The 27,626-nt window shown below is 44.5% G+C and overlaps 1 long non-coding RNA gene across 1 annotated transcript; it reads right to left on the reverse strand.

The window, feature by feature from the left end:
- Nucleotides 1-23,503: 23,503 nt before the first annotated feature.
- On the reverse strand, nt 23,504-25,162 carry LOC121140684. Its single transcript, XR_005877612.1, has 2 exons — nt 24,962-25,162; nt 23,504-24,465 (listed from the first exon to the last, which is right to left on the reverse strand). It is a non-coding gene; the product is annotated as an uncharacterized LOC121140684 (long non-coding RNA).
- Nucleotides 25,163-27,626: the final 2,464 nt, after the last annotated feature.

A 27,626-nucleotide genomic window follows, 5' to 3' on the forward strand; every position in this document is an offset into this window, starting at 1 on the left:
GTCCCAGGCTACTGCACAGTTGAGACATGACTACCATGTTCTCATCCACCATGGCTCACCCATCCATCCATGTAAGAGCAAGTTCCTGGTGGAAGCCATCTGGAAGACTTGAGTAGGTTTTGCTTATTGTGGTAGAAGGTCTTATTATGGTAGAAGGCCTTCCTTACTCACAGAGTGAGAGAATGGCTGGTGCAGGGGTGGCCATGTTTCTTCTGCTACAGAGTATGGCAGAGAGTAGTGACAATGATAGGACCCTCTAATATTTCATAATGTCACGTGGACTTACCCTCTTTGGGGTCACCAGGCAAGCAGGTGGATGGAGTCACACTCCTGCTCTCTTTGCGTCTTGAGAGGGGACAGAGAAAGGGCAGAACAGAAGCGGGTACCAATGTTGTGGGAAACAAGCACCTTTATGAATCTCTCAGTGTTATTATTATTATTATTATTATTATTATTATTGTTATCACTATTATTTGGCCTTTTCTGAGTCCCTCTAGGTTCCAGGTGGCACAAAGAAGCTTCTGTTTGCCTAGACTTTGGTACTTTCTTCTGTTTGCTCTAATCCTTATCAGGACCAGGTGTTTCTCTTGGTTTTTGAAGTTTCCACCGGTAGAAGTTAAGTCATTTGGCCAATAAAACCCTACTGCAAATAAGACATACAATTTTATATATCATAAAAGTCAGAGCAGATTACTTTCAAAGCAATGTACTTGAAACCGTATCCAAGTAATAAGCGCTTACCTGCAGGAAGAAATAAACTCTTTTGGCCACCAGATTACAGAGGTGACTAATTTCTTTTGTTCAGAAGCGATATTGACTTAACCCAATGCTTCAGCAATGTGTGATGGTCAGGGCCTCCGGGTTAGGCTCTGACCCTGAGGTCCACAAACACCCAGCCTCTTCAACGGGGGACAAGCATCTTGGTGTTGGTCCTCTAGCCTTACTTTAAAACTTCACCTTCCTGTCAATCACTTTTACTCGCCAGTTGCATCCTGCAATGCTCTCCTCCTGCTTCAGCCTCCACACACTGCTGGTCCTGCCTCCAGATGACAAATCTTCCTGCTTACAAAGTCAGTTTCATCCGATTCTCCCCCCTCCATTAATCTACTTTGGGTCTACTAAAATGGCACACTTCTTATTTTCCACCACCACCCCTTCTTTCGATGGTTTCTAAGGTCTCATCAGTATTCCATAAAATGTGCTTATTTTAACTGTATGGATAAGTCAATAACTTTTGGTAAAAGAACAGAGAAAAAAAATCCCTAATGTGATCCAGTTTAAAAACCTTTCCACGGCCCTAGTCAAACATCTCATGGCCAACTGCAGCAGCCTCTGTCTACTTTCTGTGTGTAGAGATTGGTTTTTCCAGGGTGTGTCGTAGGACTGTCAGTCAGCACATGCTCCTCACTGGATGGTGTCTTTCTTTCCTTAACCCGATGTGTGAAGCTCTTCACGGTGCAGATCATAGGAGCTGCTTCTTCTGTTTTTTCTCCTAAACGTACGCAATGTGGGGACGCAATACACACCGCATTCATCTTTCACCGGTTGCTGGGTATCTGGACTGCTTCCACCTTGTGGCTACTGTGAATGGCAATGACCAATATGATACTGTACAGACTGTAAAATAGGAGCTCTTAATCCGTCTAAATAATAAAAACCCAGAGTCAGATATAAGGGGAAATGCTGAGAGATCAGAGAGAAGAGGCAAGCCACAGCCAATACTTTACCTTCATACAGTCTCAGACAACAAGAGACACTATCTCTTCCCATTTATATCCTCTCTCTGCCTAGCCATCTTACTTCCTGTCTGTACCCAGTCATCTCACTTCCTGTCTGCCTGTACAGACCTCCAGACCTCTATGGTTAGCTAGTGGCAAGCTCCATCCTCTGATCTTCAGACAGGCTTTATTTATACAAGCAAGATGTCACCACAATAGATATATTTTGATTTCTATGGAAATCCACTTAGTAGTAGATTTGATGAGCACAATTCCTCTTAATAGTACTTTTAATAGTGTCGTGATTGACCACTTTTTGGGAACATGTACATATTCAGTAACCACCATTCAGTTGTGAAATCTTCACTGTCATAGGATGTTTTCAGACTATTCTTTCTATCATTTGACTCCATGAAGATTATCTATTAGTTAAAAGAAATGGCTAGTATCAACTCCTAGCCTCTAGTCCTCAGTATTGAACATAAGGATTCATATATGCCAGCCACACCCCCTACCCCTGAGCTACATCCCAGATCTCTCCTTGTTTCTTTTATACTGAGACAAGGTCTTCCTGAGGTAATGATTTTCTTGTATCAGCCACCATAGTGGGTGGAGTTACAGGTCTGTACTACTACACCCAGAAGCATTTAAAAAATTATGTTTATGGGCTGGAGTGATGGTTTAGCAGTTATGAGTGTGTACTACTTTTACAGAGGATCTGAGTTCAGTGCCATGTTAGGGTGGCTCACGATCAACTCTTAATTCCACAACTGGGAGATCTAATGCCCTCTTCTGGCCTCCAAAAGCAACTGCATTCATGTGCATATACACACACATACAAAATAAAAATGAAAACAAATCCTTAAAGTTTCTTATTAAATTTAAATGCTCCCAGAGAACGACTATTCAATTTGGAATCAGAAAAAGTTGGGTTTGATTCCGGTCTCTGTTGCTTACCACATGTGAAATACTTTGGACAACATCCTTTGATGCTTCAGAGACAATGCTCTGTGATGAGGCAGAATGATGTTAACACTGCCTCGTCAGAGCATCAGTGTCCCAGTAATTCATAAAAATGAGCTCCAAGTTGATCAGTCTCAGTGTCAGACTTGAGAAGCCCTGCTCACTGTCCACAGATAATGGAAAGTCACCCCACCCCTTCCTTTTGTCTCCTGAAGGACAGTGGGGGGGGCAGAAGCACACTGTGCCTTGTAATAAAAAGTCTTCTCTTGGTACCCCAACGTGCCTCAGCTCCTAAATTCCCAATCCCAAGTCCGCATGGCTTATTTCTTTCTTCTTCTCAAAGCTTTCCTCTCTGCTCAGCCTCTGATTTTGTAAATCAATTCAGCTTCTCTTCCAGGAGAAACAATTCTTCCCAAAAGAAGAAGGCAATCAGGGTGCCAGAATTCCTCTTGGATTAGTGAGGGGGAATCTGAGGGTTTCATCTCATGCACATTGTAAAAGTAATACACAATAAAAAATATTATTGTTATCCTAGTCGTTGAAATTGTCATTAATAGGAAGGGCCTTGTATTCCAAAGAATTGAATAGCTAAACTATTGGCATTGTAGGGTCAATAAATCCATAATGTTGTATTATCTTTAATGCTTTTGTTGTAAGAATCTTTCAACACCTTTTGCTTCACAGTTGCCATTTCCGTTGCTTCTAACACCTGTCATGTCTCACATTGAGAGTGCTGTTAGGTAAAGATGGACTACCGAGTTCACCTGGTTGGGTGTTGCCTGTACTGAGTACCACAGTCAGGCTGTGGGCCTGTGACAGTAGCTGGGGCTATGGCTGTTGTGTGGACATCTTAGCCATGGGAGAGAGAAGGAGTCTTGGAAAGGTCAGGCCTATGGCCATACATTCTCCGAGTTCCTGACTTAGGAGATGTAAGTGAAAGAGGCTCATCATGCCCTGTACACGCTTTTCATTCCTGTGTGATATACACCTGCCTCCAGCATGCTTTCTGGGCACACGGGCTTCTTCCAAACCATTTTTAACATGGGGCCCCTATCTGGAAACCATATGGCATGGCTAAAGCTGTGCCTTGCATTCACGTGACATTCATTCCCAAGTTCTTTTCTAAATATTAAAAAAAAAGATGTTTTATGTGTGTGGGTACTTTGACTCCACGTATACACCACAGAGGCCAGACTAAAGTCCCCCAGAACCAGAATTACGGATGGTGTGGGTCACTGTGTGGATGCCTGGAGTCAAACTTGGGTCCCCTAGAAAAGAAGACGGTGCTCTTAACTGCTGTGCTGTCTCTGCAGTCCCGTTCTCCTGACTTCTTAAATACCTTCTGCAGTACCCTCAGTGTGGTCAGGATTGAAGTCGGATGAAACAATTTTGGCTGGTGTCAACTGATGGTATATCGCTCTCGCCCATGGACTGGCGGCGCCATGAATATAGGATAATATTATGACAAGGAAGTTGAAAGCACAGGAAATGAAAACAATATAGCAGCCTGCTATGGAGATCCTGAGCAGGAATGACTTCAGAGCAGCTAGGAACTGTTTGTAAAAGCATAGGTTGTCCAAGCAAAAAACAATGGGTGCAGAAACCCATAGCTGCCACTCCCAGTAAACAGCTTGCCGGGGAAGGGTAGGGAGTCTTTGCACTCTTCCCCGAAGTGAATTTGTGCTGGGGAGAGGGAGGCTGTGGACGGTGCAGAGGCTGAGCTTGGTTGGCTGAATCCTGGGTCAACTGAGGGTTAGCTAGACTCTGTATGGCTTTCTTTCTCTTTTGCTTCCTCTTAGTGGATGCCGGTTTAGCACATGTGATAGTTTTTATTTTTGACTCAATGGATAACTGTTTCAGGAAATGGAGCAAGTAGACAAGATTGAAAATTGTAGCAAGTTTCAGGTAAAGTGCAGATCATACATATTCTTAGGATAGGATGTACTATACAAAAGAGGCTGTAGAGGTCTCATCAAAAAAGACCGCAGTGGTTTACAAAACTTTGAGCTATTAATAACACAATCAACAGAGTCCAAATATTGGCCCATGTAGGCAGACCATCTTGGAACTTTAGAAGCATTAGCAACACATAGCTCATATTCCCTCAAGAATGGAGTGGCTACAGTTAAGTGGAAGCCAGGCATTTCTAGAGTTTACAGTCAGAAACTAGTTTGCCGGCTGGTTTTATTGTCTACTTGTCACAACCCAGAAAAGAGAGAACCTCAGTTGAAGAGTTGCAAAATCAGCTTGGCCAGTGGACATTATCTTGATTGCTAACTGATATAGATGGGACAGTAATGAGTCTTTCTCTGTCCCATCAGCCAGCTCCCAAATAATGGCACAGAGGCTTCATATTAATTATGAAAGCTCGGTCTATAGCTTAGTCTTGTTCTTCTAACTTAAGTTATGACATGGGGGCTTCATATTAATTATGAAAGCTCAGTCTATAGCTTAGTCTTGTTCTTCTAACTTAAGTTATGACATGGGGGCTTCATATTAATTATGAAAGCTCAGTCTATAGCTTAGTCTTGCTCTTAACTAGTTCTTATAACTTAAGTCAATCCGTTTCTATTAATCTGTGTCCTGTCATGTGGCTCATGGCTGTCACCTCTCCTCCTGCACGTCCTGCTTCCTCCACATCTGGCCAGCAACTTCGTCTTTCTTTTTCCCAGAGCTCTCTCTCTGTCCAGAAGTCCTGCCTGGCTATTGGCCATTCAGCTTTTTATTACACAGATCACAGAAATCCATCTTTATACAGTATGTAAATATCCTACGACATGGGACCAAACTACCGTCCTTAGGTAGGTGGTCCTGGACTTCATCAGAAAGCTAGCTAAGCATGAACCTGTGAGTAAGCCAGAGAGCAACTAAGCAGCTCCTCTGCTTTAAGGAGCTCCTGCCCCGAGCTGCCCTGAGCTCCCTGGATGATGCACTGTGACCTTTAAGTTAAAGTAAGTTCTTTCCCATTGTAAGTTTCTTCTGGTCAGAGTGTTTTGTCATTGCAACAGAAGCCGCACTAGAGCAATGAGTTACTTCCCTTATCGCTGTGACAAAAGCAGCATAAGACAAATGTAAAGGTTTGTTGGGGCTCCCAGTTTAAAGAGACACAGTCCATCGTGGTGGGAAGGTGTGGCAGGAGTATGGGGTAGCTGATGGGTCCTACTGCATCCTTAGGAAACACAGATATTTACTTCTTTCTTCCCTTAACATAGATTTTTTTCCTTTGAGGATTTCATATACAAACACAGTGTTTTTTCCCCTTTTTACTTAATTTGAGACTCTTGCGAAAGGAAGCTGCCATTGCTGTTTAGGGTAGGCCATCTCTTCTCAGTTAGACCTCTCTAAAGACACACTTACAGACACGCCTAGAGATGTGTCTCCTTGGTGATGCTAAATCCTGTCAATCTGATCATGAAGATAAACCATCACGTTACCCTGTCTCTGCAGAACATCGGCTGCCTGGCTCTGCAACCAATCCTATAGATTGATGTTTCCTTTCTGCTGATGAAACCGAGACCCACTGAAGGGGTGTTCTTTGCCCAGGATAAGCTACACTTGCACACACCAGAGCTGGGTCTTTAACCCAGCTCCTTCCTCCACACTCAGAAGAGTGACTGCTCCACAATGACATACAGCTGACTCTGGTCTGATGTGCTCTGCAAGAACATCCCCTAGGATGCTGGCAATGTTCAAGGACTCTGGGAAGCCCCCTCCCCTCCCACTCCCGCAAGGGAACACAAAGGTGGGCTGGAGTGAGAAGTTGTGTTACTTGCTCTCTATGGCTGAAACCTGAGATAAGAACTCAGAGAGAGGAAAGACTTGTTTCTGTTCACAGTTTGGGAGCTGTTACTCCATGACTGATTGGCCCAGATACTTAGAGCTAAGCTATGATGTATGAAGGGAGCAAAGACATCCACCCTGTGGTCAAGACACAGAGAGATTCAGGTCCCACATTCCTCTTCTAGGACAAGCCCACAATAACCAGAATCCCACAGACAAGTTCATTCCTCTTAAAGGGTCTGTCTCTCAGTATCCAAGTTTGGGATGAAGCCTTTAACACACATGATCTGGGGGAGATACTTAAAGTCCAGACTCCAGTGGATGGGCAAGGGTTATTTTACTTTTAAGGATGATTTTGTTAATGACAACAGCAGACTTTTTAACAATGATCCAGATGAAGGAAAAACCTTCCTCAAACACAAGATCAAGGAAGAGGAAGGAGCTGGGTGTGGTGGCACATACCTTTAATCTTAGCACCCGGGAGGCAGATTCCTGAGTTTGAGGCCAGCTTGGTCTATAGAGTGAGTTCCAGGATAGCCAGGGCTACACAGAGAAACCCTGTCTCAAAAAACAATGGGGGTGGGGGAGTCAAGTCCCAGAACTCAAGCTCTCAGAAGTCTCAAAATTTCCCTGAATTGAGAGCCTAGTGATTACAGAAAGTGTGGCCTTGTCCTGAGTCTGGGGACTGTCAAAATTGGGAAACCACGGGCTTAGATTTAAATCTTAGAAGTTGCAAGTCAGGCTAAAAGCTGTAACTTGAGAGGAGAGAGAGAAGTTCTATTTTAGAAGTGGGCATGGAGACGGGACAGTGGTGTGAGGTGATGCTGCAGGAGGCCTGCCTTGAAATTTGACAAGCAAAGCTTTTGTGTTTGTCGTCTCATATGCAATCACGAACTCGAAAAGCTTCTCCTTATTTTCCTCCCAGAGGGTTCCTGGAAGTCCCTTAGGCCCACAAGACTGGAAAAGGGGTTTTATTTTGTACAAAGGTGATTCTTTTCACTGTTTCTAGAAATCGCTGGTGGAACTGAACAGCAGAAAGTAGTGTGTGGCCAAGACAAGGGTCTGGTTCCCCAAGCAGTCAGTGGGAGGAGCCTTTCCGAAGCTCTCGGATGTCTGCAAGGCAGTATGTGGAGGGCTGGAAGTGAGGAACAGGAGCTCTGTGCTCCCTGAAATGAGGCACACTGTGCTGTGCTCACTGTGCCTCCATAACAATGCATGAGATGGCAACAGTATCTATCTAACAGCTTTTTGTATGCCTGCAATGTTGTTTGTCTCAGTGTGTGTTTCATCACTGTGATGAAACACCTTAACCAAAAAGCAAGCTGGGGAGGAGAGGGTTAATTTGGCTTACAAGTCCATATCACTCACTGGTCATCATTGAAGGAACTCAGGACAAAAGCTCAAACAGGATAGAAACCTAGAGACAGGAACTGATGCAGAGGACATGGAGGAGTGCTGCTAACTGACTTGCTCCTCATGGCTTGCTCATGCTTTCTTATAGAACCCAGGACTACCAGGCGAGAGGTAGAACCACTCACAATGGGCTGGCTCCTCCCCCATCTATCACTAACTGAGAAAATACCTCACAGTCATATCGTATGGAGCCATTTTCTCATTTGAGGTTCCCTCTTTTCAAATAACTCTAGTTTGTGTGTCAGCTTGACATAAGTCTAGCCAGAACATTGCCCTTTTGCTTTCCTACAACATTAGGAAGAGCCTGAGGGCCTTCTCTGTGTGTCTCTCCAAGAATGTCGTGCTTTGTGCAGATGCTTTGGACCCAGCAACACTTGAATTTGCATCACATGTGTATTAGTAACTTTTCTATTGCGACAAAGCACCTTGACCAAGGTGATTTATAAAAGAAAGAGTTTATTTGGGCTTATGGTTCCAGAGGGTTAGAATGCATGACATCATGGTGAAGAGCATGGCAGCAGGCAGACATGGTATTGGGGTAGTAGCTGCCTTGTGATTTTCAAGGTGGCCTTGGTTTCTAGTGTATATTACAGTTTTGCAAAATGGGAAGAGTTGCATATTTTTCTAGGGTGTAGAGGATTTGTCTAAAATTGAAATAATATTATTTACTTCATTTGAAGATTTTAAATTATGGATTTAATCTTTAGAATCTTTCATAAGACTGCAATTGTTTCCTTTTTCTTTTGGACAACATTGTTGGGGAAGTCCTGTGCATTTGTCAATAAAGCACTGTCTGGCCAATAGGGAATCTAGATAGGTGGGACTAGGAGTCCAGGAGGACTCTGGGAAGGAGAAACACAAGGGAGTCAAGATGTAACGCCATGGGGTAGAAAGCCCAGAACTGTTCTCCGGTAAGAGACATACTTAGATTAACAATTATGGGATAAATACTTAAGTCAGAGCTAGCCAGTAAGAAACAAGCAAGGCCAACAGCTTCATAATTAATATAGCCTCCTGTGTGTTTATTTGGGACTGATGCGGCTCTAGAACCAGGCTGGCGGGAAGGCTTCTCTCAAGGAAAAAGCTTCTCTTAACACAACATTTTAGTGTTTTAGATTTTCTAAGAGTCTTTGTTTCTGCTTTCAGTTTGGTAGAGATATATCTATGTATAACACCCTATGTTTGTTGTTTTGCCAGTGGTGAAAGGCTTTTCCTAGGGCGAGGAAACAGCAAGTGCATGGAGAGTAAGATTCTCTACAAAGTAAGGAGGGGAATCAGGAACCTAAAACCCCACACCCTATTTTTTTTAATATTCACATACTTGCAGTTATATTCACACATAATGCTGAGGTTTTTGTTTTGGTTTTCTTTCTTTTCTTTCTTTCTTTTTTTTTTTTTTTACAGTTTTTTTCCCTGTTATTTAAATTAAAAACAATCTTGTTTTATAGGTCAATCCCAGTTTCTTCTCCCGCCCCTCCTCCTGTCTTTTTGGTTTTTAAAGACAGGGTTTCTCTATGTAACAGCCCTGGCTGTCCCAGAACTCACTCTGTAGGCCAGGCTGGCCTAAAACTCACAGAGATCCACCTCCCTCTGCCTCCCAAGTGCTGATATTAAAGGTGTGCACCACTACCACCTGTCATGGTGTAATTTTTAAAACATTATTGTTCTCATCTCTTTTGATTGGGATTGTCAGAGTTCTGTTAGCTTTATATCACTTCAAGAATAACTTGGAGACAGAGCTCATGGAACCCAGACTGATAGCTGGGAAACCAGCATAGGACCCACCCAGACCCCCTGAATGTGGGTGTCAGTTAGGAGGCGTGGGAAGTCTATGGGGCCTCTGGTAGTAGATCAGTATTTATCCCTAGTATATGAATGTACTTTGGGAGCCCATTCCACATAGAGGGAAACTCTCTCAGACTAGACACACGGGGGAGGGTCTAGGCCTGCTCTAAATGATGTGACAGACTTTGAAGATTCCCCCATGGAAAGCCTCACCCTCCCTGGGAAGCAGAAAGGGGATGGGACAGGGTGTTAGTGGGGGGCAGGGGAGGAGGGGAGGGAGAGGGAACTGGGACTGACATGTAAAACAAGATTGTTTCTAATTTTAAAAAAATGTTAATTTCAAAAACAATAAAGACAGTTCATTCACTTCTTAAAAAAAAGAGAATAACTTGGAACTTATGCATCCTGTCTGTTGTATGTGCATATTTGCATTTATTAATTTCTGCCCTGATATTATTTCCTCTTCTTTGGAGTTAGTTTATTTATAGTTTCTCCTCATGCTGACAATGCTGGTCTCTGGGTCTTAGACCTGGGCAGGGCAATTCTCATTCTTCCGATGTTGGTTGAAAGCTCGCTTTAAAGTTCTTGTCAAAACAGACATTCAGTGATGCCAAGGTGTGTCTCAAGCTCCAAGAACAAAGTGGCTTAGCCATCTAAGCTCGCACTTTTCTTCTATATTTGGCCCGAAGAGAGGCCTTCCTTTCTCTGCTGTTCGGTGGCATATTTACAGAGATGATTTTTAAAAGGTCTCATTGACGGTAGGAGAGCTGTTCTGGTCACCTTGTTCCACTGTATTGCAGGAGACAGCAGTCACTCTGGTTTTCTCTTTCTCCTTTCCTTTCTATGTGTCACCTGCATTTTGCTTCCAGGCCTTTGGGCTCACATCTCATGCCAGTATCTTGTGTTATCTTCTTAAGGTGGCTTTGTAGATGCTAGAATGTGCTTCTAAACCTTGAGAACTCTCTGTTGGTGTTGGTGGTTCCTTCCTTACGACCTTCCAGGGTTACATGTCTGCTCACTCTGAAGAGAGGATTTCTGGGAGAGGAAACAGGGAAAGGTGGGAATAAAACAAAACTTACTACGTGTACCCAGAGCAGAGATGCTCTGATGTCACCAAACACACACACACACACACACACACACACACACACACACACACACACGCATACATGCATGCACGCATGCACGCATGCACCCACGCACGCCACATACATGCAGGTCACATCCTACCTAGTTTTAGGGGGACAATTTTTCCTCAATGAGTCAAAATGTCCAGTGAGCAACCTTTCATTTCTCTCCGACTTAAAAATTAGTTACTTCATAAAAAGATGCTCACATATGATTTTTTTGTAGGCATTAGTATATTCCATAGTCTTTGTTGTTTTGTTACCTTTTCTCTTCCTCTCTTCTTGTTGTTGGTTGTGGGTCTCTGTCATGTTTATAGGCTAGGATATATTCTGACACATTTTCGTCCATGACTGTGTACCTATACAAATGAAGACGCAACATTATTAACCCTACAAAAATAGGTTCCTTTTATACACACTTACAAGTCTCCTTCAACAATGCTTCATGAAGACCCCTCAAAGCCAGTCGTTAAAGCTCTCCTTAATTTTCCCAATGGCTATAAACATCTTTTTTGTATGGATAAACACAATTTATTTGGCCATTCCCCCATCGATGGTCATTGTTTCACATTTACTTTTCAAACAAGGTTGCAGCAAATATCCTTGCAAACACTGCTTTTCCAGTGTGGTTGTTAATATTTATAGGGTGAATTCCCCAGAGTGCACTAGAAGCCAGAAGAGGAGATGATACTTATTGAGTTTTAATAGTATTGCCAGGCTGCTCTTCACAAAGGCCAGAGTGACTTGTGCTGCTACCATCAGTGTACGGAAAGTACCCTCTTCTGTGGCATCTCTGGTCACTTGATATTTTCAATTTTAATGTTTTTTGGCTTGTAACAGGAATCAGGTGATAATCTCACTGTGGTACAAATTTGCATTTCCTGGTCCTAATGAAATGATTTTGCTGTTGGGATGGACTCTCAGCTGAACTATCTATTTATTCTCTTCCTTATATTTGGGGGCTTTTTTCTCTCTCTCTTTGGCAAGTTCAATGATATTCTCATTATATTATAGGCATTAATATTCAGTTTATCATTTATACTATAAATCTTATTATGAATCTAATTTACTCTTAAATTTAATATTTTATTCCTTAAAATTTTCATATACACACACAACACACACCCACAATGTACTTTGATCATATTCTTCCACTATTGTCTCTTTAAGATTTCCTTTTTACTTTTAATTATGTGTGAACAACACTCAGGTCTTCTGTGACATCAGAAAATGTTCTTAACTCTTGAGTCATTTCTCTAGCCCCACCCCCATTCTCTCTTATACCCACTTTCATTCACACCAAACTCTTCTTCTTCCAATCTCCTCCTACTTTCATGTCTTTCTTTCTTTTGGGAACACATTGCATTTATCTAATGCTGCTCTCATGAGTTGGGGTTATTCTCTTGAGGAGTAACAACTTACCGGTGCACCACTGAAGAATATGACTTCTCTTCTAGCAACTATACACAACTAACCATAAGCTCCAACCATAACCACAAACTCCTCAGAGAAGGGTTGGGGCCTCATGAGCTCATCCCCCACCCATGATGACATGCCGATAGGCCCAGTCTTGTGCAGGTAGCCACTACTTATTGGTGCAACAGTCGCTTCATGTCCAGACACAGCATTCTTCCCTATCTTCCCGCTCTTACACTTTTTCACACTTTTATTAAGGCTTCCTGAGCCTTGGAGAGGGTACTGCAGATAATGTAACACTGAGCATGCAACAATAAATCATTCTCAATCCTTTGAGCCTTTTTGTGTTTTCAGTTTCACTGTGAAGTGAAACTCCTCTGACCAAGTCAAAGAGCAGCATTAATAAGCTTAAATATTAAAGGGCAGTTTGGCAACATGTCTTTTTAGTAAAACAACAGTAATAAGCTCCCTCTGAGAATCTATAGCCTCTCCCGCCATAGACTTTTGACTAAGTTTTGACTAGATTTACAATACCAGCATGAATTCCTTCCTGTGGAGCAATCCTCAGGTCTGATTTGAAAGTGGTTGCCCATAACAGTCATGCCGCTATTGTGTATCTTGCCTGGCAGGTTGGTGTTTGTAGCATGCAGAGTCTAGTGCTGGGTAAAACCATTGAAGACTTTTGTCCTCCAGCATCCTACAGAGTGCCCTCTAGCAATGTGAAAGCTAGTCAGAAGAAAGAAAGCTTCCAGTTCACTTCCATTTTAATTTCTCCATGTCCTGTCAATGAGGTGTGGTGTCTTCAGCAGTAGGGTCTTTCAATCTAGTTCTGATGGGCCAGTTAGAGCAATCATGATAGCTTACATCGTTTTGCTGACATAAGGGACTTCCTTGATCAACAATTCACAAGGATATAATTGGTATGGGATTTTTGTTTAATAATCTATGGTTTATAGGAGCAGCATTACTTACCCATGCAAGGTTCATTTTTGTTTTTCATCCTTTATCATTAAACTTAGGGTTTCCAATATTGGCTTTAAAGGTATTTATCAACCTTAGGATCATTTGCATCCTCCTATTTTAACTTGTAAGAGAATTTTTATTCATTCATTCATTTGTTCATTCATTTAAAAGTGGAATAAGGCTAAGTAACAGTTTAGGGTGGAGGGATATTGTTTTTTCCCAAAGAGACCATTGGTTGTCAGAATCATGCATTGGGTAATACATCCTGTTCACATAGAATACAACTGTTGGTGTGTCATATTAAATTCTCACAGAGCTGTTTGTCTGTGTTTACACAAATATTTGATTGATTTGAAGATAGTAGATCTAAAATTAGCAATAGTCTCCAATGAAGTCAATCCTTTCCATTATTCTTCTTTTTCCTATTTCTTCATTTCCTGCCATACCTTTTCTTTCATAAGTACAGAAAAAACTGGTTTTGGCAATTTCAAGGGAAACACTGAGATTCTGAAGAATACAGTGTTAGGTATATCTGCATATCCACTTTTGCTGAATTGATCGTTCTATGCTATTGAAAATGTTACTCAAAGTATAGGCAGTGGCTAACAGTGTGAGTACTGGAGCTCAGCTCCAGGATGGGATCCTGAGTACACTCTGAATAGCAGAGAGATATTTTTGATCATGCACCTTGCTTCTCGTCAGCGATCCTGAGCAAGCTAGCCCTGCTCACCTCGCTGATTAATTCCTCCTCTCATATTAGCATTTCCATGAGCTTCTTTCTGTTGAACACCTAGCTTACTTTGTTTTCCAGTTTCTTTTTTGAGATGTTCGCTCTCACAGTTTTCAAGTCTGAAGACTTTTAAACAAAACTCAACGTCTCAGGCCTGGCATGAGCCATGCTGCCCAGTCATGAACAAGTGAGTACGTGTGGAAAAATGAGAGAGGAGGAGAAGCATGGTTTGCATGCTGTGGAGAGAGGCAGAAGTGAAGGTGTGAGAACAGGCTGACATGGGTGGCCTAAGCTGCCACCTGAGGCCACATGATGTCTGGGCCTGTACTGTGGCTGAGAGCCATGTCTGTGTCCATGGCACTACCACAGCAATGATGTCTGTGGCCCATGTTACCACCAAAGGCTGTGTGGAAGCCTGGGGTCTGGGCCACCACCTGAGGCCATGCTGATGTTCAAGGGTTATACTGCTGCCAGGGCTATACTAATCTGAGTAGCCTATGGTGCCACGGAGGGCCATAGTGACATCTGGGCTTGAGCAGTGGCCAAGTGCCATACCAGGATCCATGGTCCTACTATAGCCAGGGTGTATATTGATTTCCATGGTTCATGTTATCACTGAGGGTCATGGGAGAGCTGGTCCTGGCAGCCTGGGCACTGGAGAGCTGTTCCTCTCCCCTCAACTGGCCCCAATGGCATGGGTGCAGGAGAGCTGGCGCTGATGCTCGTCTGAGGGAGTGGATCTTGGGGGAGGCCTAGACTGACCAACTCAGCTACCACCCAGACCCACATCGAGAGCTTTCAGAACGCATACCCTAACATCTACCCCATCTATGACCTGCTGGGGAGAGTGAAGGAACTGGGACCAGTTGAGGGGAGGAGGACAGCTCTCCAATGCCCCGGCTGCCATTGTTGAAAGGTCATTCTGTTGCAGTGCAGACTTCAGAATGTTGCAAATGCCAGGACCTTGGGAGATCCATCAAGGACAATGGGAAACATTGAATATAGCAAACTTGGGCATACAAAACATGCTGTGTGTACTATGGAGAGCAGAGTTGGAGCATACAAGACAAGCTATGTGTGCTACGGAGAGCAGAATTGGAGAAGTGGGCCTGCCCAAGCCCTTTGGAGGCCAAAAAATGACTGCTCTGGGTAGGATTTAGATTTATACTGCTAGATTTTACTTTTGCTTTGACATGATTGTTTATATGCTCTGGTTCTTCCTTTTTGGAGTGAAAAGTGAGTAATTTACTTGTGATCTTATAAGAGACTTTGAATTTTTAAAGATAGCTTGTACTTTTAACTATCTGAAAGAATGTAAAGACTGTAGAACTTCCAAAAGTTGGACTGTATTTTATACTTTAATATTAATATGAGATCATGGTAACAGAAAATAAAAGGTTAGGCTTTAAGATGATGTACTCCTGTATAAATTGACAAGGGGTAGAATGTCCTATGAGCATTAACTACCTATTTGACACAGTCTAGAATCACCTGAAAAAAGAATCTCAGGTGAGTATGTTTATGAGGTTGATCAAAGTCCTGTGTATATGTAAATAAAGCACTGTTGGCCAATAGGGAAGCAAGATAGGAGGACTCTAGGTAGGAGAAACACAGGGAGTCAAGATGTAACTGCCATAGGGATAAGAAGCCCGGAAAGTTCTCTAGTAAGAGAAATACTTAGATTAACAATTATGGGATAAATACTTAAGTCAGAGATAGCCAGTTAGAAACAAGCAAGGTCAACAGCTCCATAATTAATATAGCCTCCTGTGTGTTTATTTGGGACTGATGCGGCTCTGGAATCAGGCTGGCAGATAGGCTTCTCTCAAGGAAAAGGCTTCTCTTTACAGGCTGGGAATATCAGTGAGGGATTTTTATTGTCTTAGTTGGTGTAGAGGGCCCAGCATAATGTAGGCATTGCCATCTCTGGGTAGGTCTTCTTGGGCTATATAGTAAAGCTAGCTAAGAATGAACCAGTGAGTGAGCCAGAAAGAGAGCCAGCTCTTCCAGTTGGAACCTCCAGCACACTCCTGCATGATCCAGAAAGCCCCATTCCTGTCTCTCCAAACCCTGCCCACTCAGAGAATCTTAGAACAAAGGAAAGGTACCAAAAAGCCCAGTTCTGTATTCTTGGCAGCTATAGCAGCTTTCTCCCCTGAAGTTGCCTGTCACCCATGTCTCAGACTAAAGCATCAGCTTTTGACCATACTTGTGGATAAGCCCAGCTTGTGGTAGACACATCATCACCCCTAGCCTACAACCTACCAAGTCTCCCTGCTTTCATTTGTGGGCACAGCTTCTCCAGCCTTGATCTCTGGGACTGGAGAATCCGTCTGGGAGTTGCTTTGCTCAATTAAACCTGTTGTTATACTTTTTCAATTCAGATTGATCTGGTTTACTTTGTTGGTGGAGAAACCAATTATCAGGGAACAGGAAACCTGTTACCAGAAAGCAGTGTTTCTCCATGGGGGTTGCCTCAGTTCCTTCCCTGACTTCCCTCAATAATGGATTGTGACCTGGAATTGTGAGTGAAATAAACCCATTCTTCCTCAAGTTGCTTTTGGTCAGAGTGTTTAATCACAACAACAAAATGGAAATAGAACGCATAGGTCCTTAGAACCTGAACTCATGCCTGCACAGCGAACATTTTAACCCCTGAGCTGTCTCTCTGACTTTATTTGCTGGTGTTCTTGATGGCAGACATAAGGAGTTTGGAAGGAAAGGGACAAGAAACTGTGACCTCTGAAGATGGTGCACTGTCTGCCCAGGGATGCTGTGTTCCTGTGTATATCCAGAAGGCTATTTTAGCTTGCCTCGATTAAGAAGAGCTGTTTGTGGTGCCCTATGATCAATGGTGCCAACTCCCAGATGTGTGACAGTGATTTTTGTCCACACCCACAATTGAATACCACCAAAGTGAACCCTAATGTGAACTCTGGACTTTGGATGATACTGTGTCATTGTAGGCTTATTAATTGTGGTAAAGGTCTCACTCTGACACCAGATGTTGCTAGTGGGGAGACAAAGGGCAGACGTGGAAAATTGTGGTAGATGACTCAATATGACTGAAAATTGCTCTTAAAAATGTCCACTACTTTTAATCCCAGCACTCAAGAGGCAGAGGCAGGAGAATTTCTGTGAGTTCAAGGCTAGCCTGGTCTACAAAGTGAATTCCACAACAGCCAGGACTGTTACACAGAGAAATCCTGTCTCAGAAAACAAACAAGCAAACAAACACCCATTACCGCCCAAACCCAGCATCACTGAGATTTCCTCCTTCCATTGGGATGTTCAGTTACTAAAGAGGCTTGAGAATTTTTATTGTTTTTTTCCTTCAGTGAAGTCAACAAATATTTTAAGAGGGGAAGTGAATTCTACTGGATGAATCTGAAAAGCCATCTCAGTTTGGTAAACTGATAAGACACTACATTTGGAGAGACAGACTACAGAAGTCTGGGAAAGCATGGGACTGAATGGCAGTCAAAACACCTAGGTTCTAGCTTCATTTCTGCTATGTGACAACTTAACAGAAGTCATTTCACTTCTCTGTGATTATTTCTTCACCCGAATGTGGGAATATTAACAAGTATTGTGGTTTGTTTGGAGGATTTGAGTTCATTGTCTGGCACATGGAACGGTCTTTGCAAACATTTGAAGTAAGTGGGTGCATGCGTGTAGAGCGACTTTCTGGAGTCTGCTCCCGACTTCCCCCTGTAGCAGAGTCTGTGTGTGTACTTGTGAGCAATGCTTGCGTTGGAATGTTTGCTGGTGGGCAGAAAGATTTTACTCTACTCTAAGTGAACAGCCAAAATGTCTTGGATCCTAGGAAAGTCCTCAAATATTTATTCAACCTCCATTCAGTGCCAGGGACTATGCCACACCTTGAGGTGGTCTCCCCACCTTTATAAAGGCAGGTACTTTTGTGGTGTGGGTTGGCCTCAAATTTGTCAGATAGCAGAGGCTGCCTTTGAACTTCAGATCCTCCTGCCTCTACCAAGCAAAGGCTGGGATTACATCGCCTTTCATGAAGTTTATGAGGTTCAGGGAATTGCACCCAGGGCTTCATGGATAGTAGGAAAACACTGTAAACCAAGCTACATCCCCAGTGCCCTCCTTCCCCCTTTTGATTGTGAGGCTAGCCTACAATGGCTGAGCCATCTCTCCAGCCCTTGACTTCCCTTTTTAAAAGAAGTCCTTCCCGTGTGCTTTGACCTCTGAAGACGAAGGCAATTTTATTTTAGTTACGTTTATTTGTTTTGTTGTTTTTAAAGCAAAAACACCGTTTCTCGGCCATTTCCACATTCAACCTGTTTCCTCATGTAAGCTCCAAAAGCGAAGGGCTTTAGGGTTGAGGTTTACAAGGTCAACGAAGCATCAGGCTATAGGAGGCTTGGTTTGCTTCTACGGAACCAGTTTTATTCCCTGCTACAATGTCTGTAAAGTTGTAAATAAGGTATTGGAGTTAATAAATCAATCACAGCACGACCTTCCTGCTGCCAACCTTCCTCTAGAGAACAGAGTCCTCCGGGCAGATGTGGGGAATTGAAATCAGACTCAGCAAAGCAGCCAAGGTGCCCTGCCTCGGCCTGCCAAGGGAGTGTGAGCTTCTGTGCCCTTGCTTCGCAGCAGCCTTTGTGTGGTGTTCTCCAATCTATGGAATTATTGAATATAGAGTTTAGGGAAATATGCCAGGTCTGAGCGCTGATTTAGCCCCGAAGCTTAATTGCCAGTGTGAAATCTATGGCCCCTGCAATCTCCTCTGATTAGAGAGCTGCCAGGAGCCCCACGGGGCCACCCTCTTTTATTACTGTTCTTCTGAAGAAAGTGCCAGTGTTCGGCCTATCGTGGGAGTGAAGATCGCTAGTCAATGATTAATGGCATGATTGCATTTGTTTTCTTTCTGAATTAACCCATGTGACCCATGGCATTTACACCCCGTGTTAACTATTAGACACATAATTGAGCCCTGTGTTTATTTGGGTGGTGGAGGTCCAATGGCTGTTGTGTGGGTTTGATAGTGAGAAAAATAAGGGATCCACAGACCTCTGTGAGCCGCCAGGGTTGGAGGCCCTGCCTGCCTTCCTCTGGTGTGAGGAAGGGACTCTGGCAGCTTCCTTTGCTCCTTAAAGAGGCTTTTCCTGGCCTTTCAGGACTTGATATAACAGTTCCCTTGTTTGTGCAAGGTCTGGGTGGCTTACAGGCCCAGCACTATGCAGTTTGGATCCAGTAGAGGATGCTTTGCACTCCTCATGAATCCAGGCATCTTTCTTTATCCCCAGCCTCCCTTCCTCCTCCTCCTCCTGTCTTCACTTCTGGTTTTCTGTTCCACAGGGTCTCACTGTGTAACCCACACTAGACTCAAACTCGAGATCCTCTTGTTTCAACCCTTCAGCTGTGGGATTACAGGTAGATGTCCTCATGCTCAGCTCAGAATGTCTCCTTTTCTTACAGCAAACATGATCTGTGTGGTATGACTCTTTGAACGGTGTCTGTACTTAACAGAAGTGGGCAGTTTCTAGAAATGCCTTGCCAAGTTGCTAGTCTCCTATAGAACCAGCTTAGATTTAGGCAAGAAAATGCAAAGTGATTGTTGGCATTCCCTATCCTGCCAGAAATGAGGTTAAAACCACCCCCACCCCCTAATGCCATCTTTGAAACTTGTTCAAGTTGGTTCTGATGCCACAGGCATGGGGGGTGGTGCAGGACCAGCAGACACATTATGTCACAGTTCTCTGAGGATTTCCTTTCATTACTTCCGTTTGTTTTCAGGGATGATAGGTAGAGGTTTCTGCTCTCTGGCTAACACCGAGTAAGGACATTGCTCGCTAAAATGTTCACTACAAGGAGGCTTCTCAGGCCAGCCAGGCAGTGGTAACAGTGTCTTAGCTTGAGCAGCGCAGGTGCAGTAGCTTCACTCCTCAGAGTTTTTGAGGAAGTCCAAGATCAAGGACTTCCTCAGATCCTGTGTCTGGTGGCTCCGCAGCCATCATCATGGCCATGCTCCTGCGGTGGGTAGGACAAACTCTCTAGGGTTTCTTTATTAAGGACACTCGTTGGAAGCAGAGGGGGATGGTTCAGTGGTTAAACTTCTTGCTGTATGAGATCCAGAGTTCTAGTCCCCAGAGCTGTGTAAATTCTAGGGAGCTGTGGGGCCCACTTGTAATTCTAGCTTTAGACGATAGAGACAGGGGGTCACCAGAACAAGCTGGTGAGAGGGACTAGTCATTTCTGCAACGTCTGGGTTTCACAGAGGGAACCTGTCTCTGGGAATGAGGTAGAGGAGTAACTGAAGATCATTTCCAACATCAACCTTGAGCCTGCACACACAGGCACTTGCATATGAACACATACTCACACATGTGTGTCCCCATACATACATGCACACAACACATACACCAAAAGAAATGGAAAAAGAAAAAGATAATAAGGGCACTAATCCTTTTTGTGGGGCTCCACTCCTCTGGCCTAATCACAGCCCAAAGCCTGTTGCCTCAGCTGATCACACTGGGGGAGATATTTCTAAAAATGAATTGGAGGAACAAATATTCACCCCATAGTATTCTGTTTCTGCCCCTCCCCCAAGCTCATGCTCTCCTCTCCTTCTACATACATCCAGTCCTTCAATAGCCTCGAGTCCTAAACCATCTTAGAGTCATCTCAAAAGTCTAAATATCTAAATGGAGTACGGAGGAGGCCTAGATAAGTCACATGTTTCTAAAATGCTGTAGTGGCACAGACACAGGCTAGACACCCAAAAGGGGAGGGTTGGAAAAGGATAAATGAGTGACAGGTCCCAGGAGAAGACCCAAAACACCAGGTACAAGTAACAGTAAGCTTCCAACCTCAAGGACAGCCGTGGCTTGTCTCGATGCTTTCCAGGCCCCTGGGACTAAGTCTGCCTCCCAGCTTCTTGGTTTTGTAGCCATGCACCTGCGGCTTCTCCAGAAGTGTTCATCTTGTCTCTATCCCTGGAATTTTATCCCATCTGCCTTGACATCTCCGTACGGATGCCTGGTGCGAGTCTCAAACCTTGTCCACTCCACACCAAACTCTTGACCTTGCCCATAATAAACCTGTTTCTCCCCTGGTTGCCCTACTTCAGGAAAGGACAGACCCCCTACCTCCCATGTGCTCAGATCAGTGACCACAGAGTCAGACTTTCGTCCCCTCCAAGCTCTACCTCCATCTCACCACCAGGGCTGCTGAGGAGACTCGGGGTCAGTCTACTCCCCCCTCATCACCTCTGCCGTCCTGCTTCCGGCTTCGCTCTTCTGCATGGACTGCTGAGCAGGTGCACACCCGCCCGATTTCCAGCTCCTGTCATCGCTCTAGTCCCAACGGTCTCTCCTCAAGATGGTGCGGAAAGGTCACTCAATCCCATCATCCTCTGCTCAGAACCTTCCAGAGCTTTCCTAAATCCCCCAGTATGACCAGAAAGTCCAGTGCTCTCCCTTCGTGGCCTCATTTCCTACCATCCTGACCTTCACTGATTCCTTGCTCTTTCTGAAACACATTGACGCTGATCCCCACCCAAGCCCTACTCTACGTTCTGCACTCTTCTTTCTAGAATGCTCCCTTTACTTCCTTCAAAGTTGCTATATCCAAAAGGACGTCCATGAACACATTACCAAGGACACCCGCCTTCTCTGTGACGGCATTCATGTCTCCTACTCTCTTGCCTTTTAGCTTAGTCTTTCTATTGTGTCTATGTCTGTGCACTATGACCCCGAACTGTCCACTTGAACCACAGCTCTTTTATAACTTAAAACAATTCAATAATTATATTCTGTAATGTTTGTTATAAAAAGTGATTTTTAAAAGAATTTCATACACAAATAAAATGTGCTTTGACCATATCCCTCAAAATCCTCCCCATTTCCTCCTCAACTGTGCACGGGTGTTGGCCCCTCCTTCTTTGAGGTGGGATCTTGTTTGCCTTGATCCTCTTGCCTCTGCCTTTGCTGAATTACAGGTGTTCAGTCTCACACGCCTTTGTGATGGTTTTAGAGAGAATGATCCTCATAGACTCATATATTTGCATGTTTGGTCTCCAGTGATGACTGTTTGGGAAGGATTAGGAGGTGTGGACTTTTTGGAGGAATTATGTCACTAGGCTTTGAGGTCTCAAAAGCCCATGCCAGGCCCAGCAAGTGGCTTTCAGCCTGATGCTTGTGGATCAGGATGTGAAGGTCCCAGTTACTGCTCTTGCACGCACCGTATCTGCATGCCCGCTATCATCCATGCTTCCTGCATGACGATAATGGTCTAACCTCTGAAACTGGAAGTCAGTCCCCAATCACATACTTCCTTTTGTTGCCATGGTCACGGTGCCTCCTCACAGCAATAGAAATCCTAAGACACCTTTTGAAAGCATATACCCACAAGCTCAATGGGACAGCAGTGACATTCTGAAAACTGGTCAATAGGACACAAGCCAAGTATCTGAGCAGGTTGGAAGGTCCCAAAGCTCTTCTCCCAGTCCCCAGGGCTGGGACTGAACACAGGACCTTACTGGTACTAGAAATATGTTATCACTCAATTATAGGCCTAACCTTGGAAGATGTCATCTCTTAAGGTGGCGGTAAAGAAAATGGCTTGGGGACAGAAAGCTTAGGTGCTTCTGCAACTGTGGGCAAAGGGGAATCTAATATGAGAAATATCATGCATGCATCTATATAACCCCTTGACCTCTAGGTCACTACCTCCCAATCCAGACACACCTCTGATGGTCTATTTCTCTTATCACTGAAAGGTACTGGAGTATGTTCCTGTGACTCCCCTAAAACAGAAATCTTCTGGATATGAGACACTTAGCACATAAACAGCAAGACCAGAATAAGAGAATTAGCTGCCTGTGTGTAACAACTCCCCCCAAGCTGGCAGGGATACATTAAGCAAGGCCCAAGTGGTGGGCGGGGTAATGAGCAAAATCAGACCTCAATAAGGTTTGAAGCCTTCACAGAAATGAGATTCACATTTTCAACCAGCAAGGGCACCAGCATGTCAGGAAAATGCCAGAGTCCTTTCAGAAGACAACGGCTGAAGGTCAGGCCTAGGCCTGGGAGATCTGCCCACTTCTGATGGGGTGTGAAGACTTTTCAGAAAGTACCCAGGACAGTCCTACTACCGTTCACTTTGAGTTTTGTTTTTCCAATATATATTCCCCTGGTCCAAAATCCCGTCCCACCCTCCCACCCCCCACCAGCACTCCAATTGATTTTAGACCCATAGTTGTTAATGAAATAATCACAAGAAACAGTTCCTGGTGGGAAAAGAAAGATAAACAGTCCAGCTACATCTCTAGATCAGTGTGGCATGAAAATGTTAATTGAAGAGAGTCTAATTCACCCAAATTCATAAACGCCAACTTCTGTCCTATGCATTTGACAAATTCAACATCTCAACATTTACCTCAGATTTTTAAAAATGATATCGTGAGCCTGTGAGTGGCCTGGTTTGGGGTTTTCTTGGCTGATGGATGGGAGAGGAAGAAGGGAGCCAGGCGGGCCTGGATCCTGATTATAACAAAGCATCTAGCTCTTCCCTGCCTAATTACTTCACCACTTACTTAAACCTCTCATTTTATGTTAATGAACACCAGGCTTGTCTGAGAAAACAGCCTTTAATTTAATGGGGCTGATTTCCTTAGAGTCTGAATGCAAGGAGAGGTTAAAAAAGGAAAAGGGAACAGTTATCAACCTGTTTTCTCGGTGTGTTCTTAAGCCTTTTGGAACCTCACATTTCACCTGGTTTGGACTTCATCCCTGGGTGCATGAGCTGGAAACTAATGCATAGCTTGGTTGTAGACTGGTCTTCAGTAGGTAGAGAAGGAGGATGCTTTGAGGCTGGAGGCCTCTCCATTCAACTGTGGCTTCAATCAGGACCACCTGGCTTTCCCTGGAAGTTCTGTTCTTGGCCGGTCTGTAGACATGAGCGCTGCGTGGCTCTGGGCAGGAAGCCTTTGTCCAAGGGTCAAACCAGCCTGGATGCCTCTTCTTCAGGTGGAGCACTGGGTGTGGCTGCAAATGAAAATAATTTCATCTTGATGAACCCGAATGGCCAGTTGATGTGAGCAGGGTGGGTCCCTGCTCACTGTTCCCGAAGCCCCAAGGCAGGAGCCTGGAGTCACACTTTTATCTGTGGATTCTGACCCGGGTCAGGGTGCCAATACACCAGGCTGTTTCAGACACACCTTGAGATGTATCTGTCTGATGGGCTGCAGGACGTGGTTCTGAAACCAGTAGATGGTGGCCTCAGTCCAGGGGTGGCTGAAGGCTGATTTTCTCTCTTAGAAAAATCTGAAGGAGTTGCAGGCAGCATTCCCTGGAGAATTGGAACAAAGTTGTTCCAGAACAATTGACATTTTGATGTTCCCGTGATGTACTTATTCCTGATTTTCCCAGGAGCCTTCAGCCAGTGCTGTCTGCGATTCTGTCCAGAAACAGCTCCTGTCTCTCCTCGTTACTGCTGGTATCTGCATGAGTGCTTGGACTAGCATGTCTGCTGGTTTCTGGGTCCCCATGGCTGTCCAGCACCCTGTCCTGGCTTTCACCTGGTCTGCGTGTATGACCTTGGAGAGAGATGGGATTGCAAAGTGAATCTGGGTAATTCTGAGTAACTTAGACCTAGAGAGGTATATGGGGGGGGGAGACAAGAAAATAATCCCTGCCACATCCCAGCCTGTGATAGATCCATCCCAATAGGCACCAACCAAAAGTAGGATCTGGCTGAGCCTTTCCCAGTCTTAGCTGCTTAGGAAATCAGGTGTATTCATGGCATATAAACCAGACCCTCCAAGAAAGGCCTTAATCTAATCAGGTAGGTAACCCCTCTACTTCCGTGTAACCCTAACCAGAGACAGCACCATTCTGAGTTTCAAGTTCTTCTTTTAAAAACCTAGGCTAGTCTTACCCCGTAAGATTGAATTGTTGGGGGAATGAAACAAGGTACGACGTCAAATGGACTGAGAGAAGATAATACAATGCATAGGAAGGCTGCAGCTACTCTTGGACCTGTTCTGCCATTCAGGCAGGGCACTGGGCACAGACACAGAAAGGACACAGTACCCTTATGGAGCAGTGAGAGGTCAGGTACAAGCTGGCTCTTCAGCTGGAGTTTGGGAAGCAGAAGCCTGCAGGTACCAGGCAGCGCTGCAGCAGCTCAGCTGAGTGCAGCTGGAACCTGGCCGGACTTGAATTTCTTCCTTTTGTTTTGTTATTGCTGATAGTGCTGTGTTTGCCGGTCACTGTTGGAATCATGGGTGTAACCGGGTGGGGCAGGTGAGGCCAGAGGCCAGGTGCAGCCTGGCAAAGAGGTAGAGAGGGAGGCGGTGGAGGGTGTGGCGAGCCGGGCCCAGGCTTCCCTCAGCAGCTGTAGGAGCTCCTTCCTGGAGGCAAGACCCTGTGCCAGGCTCTGAGGCTAGGCTTAGGGTCGGCCTTCGTGTTGCTTTTCCTCCTCGGGCTGCCAGGCGGGTGTGCGTGGAGTGAGGGCAGCTGTGGCGTGGCTGAGCAGTTCTTTCTTGCTCCGTGTTCTCAGGCGGCTTAGAGTGCTCTCTCTCGCTTGCCATGGTGGCAACCATCTTGCTGTCGTATACACTTCCCACTGGTAGCTTTCACTTTGTGGTGGTGTTGTGCCTTTGAGCTTAGTTTACCTCTTTCAGTGTTTCCATAGAGGGCGATGCTTTTATGACTAAATTCTCAGGCAACTTCAGACTTTGGCCTCAGTGAGGGGACGGTGGACATGGATGGGGTAGGGTTCACGAACATGGTGGGTTGAGAACTTCTGAATTAGAGACAGTAAACTAATTTAAAGCTCCTTCGAGACTATGTACATGAAGGCTTGCCCTAGTAACAGCTTATGTTAACCCAATAAGGAGGCCTGCAAGATTGCTCAGTAGGTAAAAGCACTTGCCGTTCAGACTAGATGACTTGGGTTTGAGCCTCGAAACCCATGTAAAAAAGCTGGATGTGGCAGCACGGATTTGTAACCTCAGTAGTCCTACAGTGAGATGGTAGGCAGCGACAGGAGGATTTCCTGGAAGCCCACGGGCCATCTAGCCTGGAGTACACAGTATGGCAGAGAGTCTTCATAAGGTAGAAGGAGAGAATGGATTTCTGAAAGTTATCTTATGACCTCCATATGAGCACTATAACACACATGTGCCTATCTGCACATACAATGATGAAAAGTAAGGTAAATCAATAATGAGCAATAGAAAATAGGGTACATGTGGGTAGTATGAGTGACAATATTCTGGCTCTCTGTGTGCATGTATGTGGTGCTAGGGATCGAATGAACCTAGGGCTTTGTACATGCATGTGAGGCCGGTGCTCTACCACTGAACTGTATCCCAGCCCCTCTTAACAACTTCTTATTTTGAGGCAGGGTCTCTCTCAATCGGGCTAGAACTTCCAATTCTTCCTCAGTCTTTCAAATAGCTGGGATCACAGTCTTGTGCCGGCAGGCCTGACCAATATGTTGTTTATAGAAGGACTAGCATTAGTACAGGTACAGGATGTGACATACAGAGAACTAAACATTGTCTAGACAGTTTCCTGCACTCAACCAGCAGTCCAGAAAATATCGTGAGTAGACCAGGGATACTGATGGCATACAGGAACAATAATTCAATTCAAAAAGTATCCTTGTATGTTGATACATAGTTTATTCTGAATGAAGAGATTCCTTTTACAGGTAGATGTTCCCTATTATATACTAAAGCCTTATTAACATCTCAGGATATGTTTAGTGGAAAGCTCTGTGTAGGAGTGAATTAGTAGTCAGTTTTTGTTGTGATGATACTATGTAACAAACAATCCCAAAACTCTTCGTGACAAATAGATACTGCTTGATCACATGCCTGTCAGTGGTATGCGTTGTGTGTTGAAAGTCAAGGTGATCAGTATATAGTTTCTTATTCTAAGACCCAGGCTTAAGAGACACACCCATTAGCAAGCAGTGTTCTTGTGTTGGAGAGAAGGTCAAGGAAGGTGGTTGGTATTTACAACACCTCTTCAAGGATTCACTTGAAACTGGAGTAATGTTACTTCTACCCACATACTGTGGACATCTTCGTTTCTGGCTGGGATAAGATTTTCTGACAAGCAACTTAAGAGAAAAATGTTTGTTCTGTTCACAGCTCAAGGGTCCAGTTCATCATTGTGTGAAAGTCAAGGTGTTGTGCCCAAATTTTGAACCCCAAAGTCACCAAGAGGACCATTCCAATACAAAAGCAAAGAGTCTTTTTTATTTAATGAGTTAACTGTCTTAACTCGGGTCTTCCTTCCCTCTGACATGGTGGGCTGGATAGAGAAGGACCCAGGGGGAACCACGAAGTGGGGAATTTATTGAGTAGAGCAAGGGGAGTGTCTAGGGGTACGAAAGAGTCTCAGGTCCACTTCCAGACCTGGGCTACCTGTCCTGTGTTGATTGATCAATTGGTTGCTATGACCCATAGGCCTTCTCAGGGTGGTTGCTATGTTCTGTATGCCACTGATCCGCCCAGAGCCTGCCAGCTAACTTCTGATTGGTTCCTTGCCTCATGGAGGGTATCTGACCTCCTTGTTACTAGGGCAGGTCTGGCAAGATCAGGAGACCAGAAACTCACCAACATGTTCTGAGTCAGAGGCCTACATCTTACTGGGTCTTTTCTGCAGCCTGTCATGGCTGCTAAAGCAGGGGGCTGGGTGAGGGTCTGGTCCCTTCAAAGACAGCTTGAGCTTGAAGCCACTG

The sequence above is a fragment of the Mesocricetus auratus genome, unplaced genomic scaffold (assembly GCF_017639785.1).
Source record: "Mesocricetus auratus isolate SY011 unplaced genomic scaffold, BCM_Maur_2.0 Super-Scaffold_100006, whole genome shotgun sequence".
NCBI classification, from domain to species: domain Eukaryota; kingdom Metazoa; phylum Chordata; class Mammalia; order Rodentia; family Cricetidae; genus Mesocricetus; species Mesocricetus auratus.